The following is a 3,810-nucleotide window of genomic DNA, read 5'->3' as shown; positions in this document are numbered from 1 at the left end:
AAGGTACTGATATTGAATCGCAAAACAGGTATCATTCGATCCTATATGTGTTTAAAGTGGTAATGCATAGATTTAAATAATTTGTTTTTCCAACAACCATATTCTTATTCTGCAAAATATAGATTTGATTTTGTATTCGAAAACAAATGATTTTGATGCGGTGAGAACTATCGGTAACTGGAACAAGTTGTCTAAAAGTCGGTTACATAACTTTCTAATTCTTTATATTACTATGTTTATTTATTTACTCGGATATTTAGTTAACTTTTATTTTCAATATAACATAATGTTTTCCATAATAAATTTTGTCTCAACATTTAATTTAATATAACGGTGGATTCGTCAATCATCAACAAGCTTTAAATATATTTCATACTTATCATATTTTAATGACCATTCGTTATCTAGGTTAATTGTCATCCATTAAATATAATAAATTGTCATTCATCAAATTTATCATCATGAATTAATTTTATGGTAGTTGTCTGTAACGCCCCGCGTTTTCATAACTTTCTTAATTTAGAAATCGAGTATTGAAAATCTGTTTTAGAAGCTTGTCTCTTTCGAAATTTTTAATCCGTTGTAACGTCGAAAAATCTTTTATCCTTAGTTTAATGCGTTATAATTATGGTTATTTATTCATTATTTTAATTAACTAAATTAATTAATTTTACCATTTAAAGGTTTATTTTATAATAATCTAAGTTAGTCTCGTTAAATTTTAAAGTTAGTAAACTAACCTAGTTAGTTTTTTTTTTTATAAAGTTAGTTTCTTTTATAACATAACCTAAGTTAGTGGTTTAAGTCAAGGGACTATTTGTGCAATTGCTGAAATTTAAACTTACAGGGACTGTTTATGTTATTTGCTGAAAGTTAAAGTGTAAAAACAAAACAAAGGAAAATAAATAACAAAAAATGAAGCTCACGGGACTCGAACCCGAGTCTATCCTTTCCCCAAACGTGCACATTACCAACAGATCTAAGCCTTCAAATCAAACAAACTCGGCCCCATTATTTATTTAAGAGTGAATTGCAAGTTTTGTCCTCTATCTTTAGGCCATTTTGCAAGTTTTGTCCTTTATGTTTAAATTTGACAAGTTTTGTCCTTTATGTTTGAAAATCAAGCATGTTTTACCCTTTGGGGCAAAACGTGCTTGATTTTTAAGGACAAAACGTGCTTGATTTTTTAAACATAAGGGACAAAACGTGCTTGATTTTTGAACATAAAGGACAAAACATACTTGATTTTTAAGGCCCAAAGGGTAAAACGTGCTTGATTTTTAAACATAAAGGACAAAACTCGTCAAATTTAAACATAAAGGACAAAACTTGCAAAATGACCTAAAGATAAAGGACAAAACTTGCAATTCACTCTTTATTTAAACACTCACTGTATGGACCCTGACGACCCAGCAGCTACTTCACGGCCCGCCACAAAGGCCCAGCTCGCAAACAGATTGATCAAACGCGTGTTTTTAGCGGGATCTGTATTTGTTTGAGTTTAAACTTGTTTAGTGCATTAATTATCAACTACCAACTTTATTACACATTAAATATAGGCGTTTCCATCTTTAACTCAATCTTGAACCTAGATGTATTCCTAAACAAGATCCCATACTCACCTCCCCTCTTCTTCTTAAACCCATCACACAACACCCTCCTGCTCGATTGAACGGCTGGCGACCACCACCGTCTGGTGGCGGCGGCACACGACAGCGACAGGACGAAGAGAGAGAGATGAGAGAGAGAGATCGGAGCTCGAGCTAGGAGAGAAGGACGCACCGACCGGCGGCGATAGCCGCGTTCAGCAGCGGCGGAGTTCAACGGCGGCATCTCGACTTCGGTATTCCTTCCCTTTTATCTTTTCGGATTTTGTACAACAATTTCGTCATAATAAGTAACATATATAAACTTAACAGTGAGTGTTCGTTTTGAATTCGCTAATGAAGAAGATGATAAAGTTTGGTTCCGGTGCACGCCATTCTCGTTGCGGTATACACCTTCTTATCCCTTTTTTGTTCACTGAAACGATTCATTTATATTTAACCTTAATCGGAACTTCACTCTCTCTGTTCAACAACTCGCAGGAGCAAGAGGAATCACTGGAAATGTTTAAAGTTTACGTCGGTCTCGAGTCGTTACATGATCGGTATACTTTCTTGTCCTTTTCATTTTCGTTTAATTCCCCGTTGAATTCTTATATTTATAATCATCCAACCAAACCGGAACAAAGATATATATGATTATATGTATACATACTCGTATATGTACCCGGTTCTGTTGTTTTGTTATTATGAACCGGACGACATGTTTGGATGTTTTTTTAAAACCAAATTGTTTGTTGTTGTTTTCAATATTTTATGAAAGGGATGAACTTGGTTGAACTTCTATCTAATAATTTTCCAAGTTTAAATGTTGAAGGTCTGCGTTTTTCTTTTTTTTTACATTGAAGAAGACATGACATCAGCAAGCTATGATTCAAATAAAATGTCAACACAAACTATTAAACAAAGAAACCACATATCAGTGGTTGAGTAATTTGTTAATGAAATTATTTTTAATTCTTTTATAACATAAAATAGTGATAAGATTAGCTTATAAATTGTAAATAATTAAAGATGAAATTAATTTGGGAAACAATTCAAAGTTTGGAATTCTATATTAACTTATAAATAATAATTAGGACGTTCGCGTATTTCATATCTAGGATAACCTCTCTCGTCCGTTCTCTTGGATTTCCCAACCCTTACTCGTGCGCTATTTCAAGGAAATCGCATACGCAACCAATGTGAGTATACTCGATCCCTTTTTCCCCTTTACGTTTTGGGATGCAACATGTATACCTATTCAAAACAACTCTTATGCTTAAACAAAACATACTCTATCTATGAACGTGACGTGAAACTATTGTGAATATTTGCTATGCTTGTATGCTCTATGAACGATTTGGAACGTTATATGCTCATTAACTTTGCTAGCCCACCTTAACAATTATAGCGCTATAGGATTGACGCCCCGCCCGTTATTCTTGTGGGTATTGTTAAGTTAAACTTAACCACCCCGCTAAACTTTTGGGATTAGGCTTGTTATGCGTTGTATTCTTGGGTTTGATCATACTGTACGCCAAAAATTGCATTGCTAGTAAATTATTCATTATGTAACATGTTGGATATGAGTTTTTATTCTAATATGCTATGTAGTCAAACTTGTATACTCGCCTTTGCTTTTGCATTGAACTCTATTTTAATACATGTTGCAGGTTAATTGTTGAGGTGATACTTCAAGATGAAACGAGATTTAGGGTGGACTAGATACACACCTAGATTAATTTATCTTATATTGTTATGTTTTGTTACGAAACAATGTTGTATTTTTTTTTATTTGAATCTTGTATGACGTTTAGTATTGAAATGGAATTTGAATTTAATTAATTATTGTCACATAGTGTTATGAAGTCTCTAGCAATCTATACACACTTCGTCTCATCCCGATGTTTCCGCCATCGGTTGGGGTGTGACATTGTCATACATCAAATTTCATACAGTTGATTTTCATGTTATGTGATTTATTGCTATCTTACTTTGATTACTAATTGCAACTGATGGATGAATATGGTTTATAAAATAAGCTAATTTTAGAATGCTGATTTTAAGAAACTAAAACTTGATACCTTGTTTCAATATTTGGTTCTTGTATTTAATTCAAGCTATGGGATTCGACTACACAAATTTAGTTAAAAAAACATTTTCTTTTGGATTGTTTATAGATAAGTCGTAGAGATGTATAAATGGCTTAAAATAGATATACAAA

General features: G+C 32.9%; 1 long non-coding RNA gene across 3 annotated transcripts; it reads left to right on the top strand.

The window, feature by feature from the left end:
- The first annotated feature begins 1,467 nt into the window (after positions 1-1,467).
- On the top strand, positions 1,468-3,402 carry LOC110881190. Of its 3 annotated transcripts, none has more exons than XR_002559629.2 (5): positions 1,468-1,843; positions 1,920-1,992; positions 2,088-2,149; positions 2,684-2,788; positions 3,260-3,402. It is a non-coding gene; the product is annotated as an uncharacterized LOC110881190 (long non-coding RNA). The 3 variants fall into 3 exon arrangements; XR_002559628.2 differs by having other exon boundaries at positions 1,469-1,843; positions 2,708-2,788; XR_004860282.1 differs by lacking the exon at positions 2,684-2,788 and having other exon boundaries at positions 1,478-1,843; positions 3,260-3,390.
- Positions 3,403-3,810: the final 408 nt, after the last annotated feature.

The sequence above is a fragment of the Helianthus annuus genome, chromosome 6, assembly GCF_002127325.2.
Source record: "Helianthus annuus cultivar XRQ/B chromosome 6, HanXRQr2.0-SUNRISE, whole genome shotgun sequence".
Classification (NCBI taxonomy): domain Eukaryota; kingdom Viridiplantae; phylum Streptophyta; class Magnoliopsida; order Asterales; family Asteraceae; genus Helianthus; species Helianthus annuus.
This window is presented reverse-complemented; position numbering and strand designations above follow the sequence as displayed.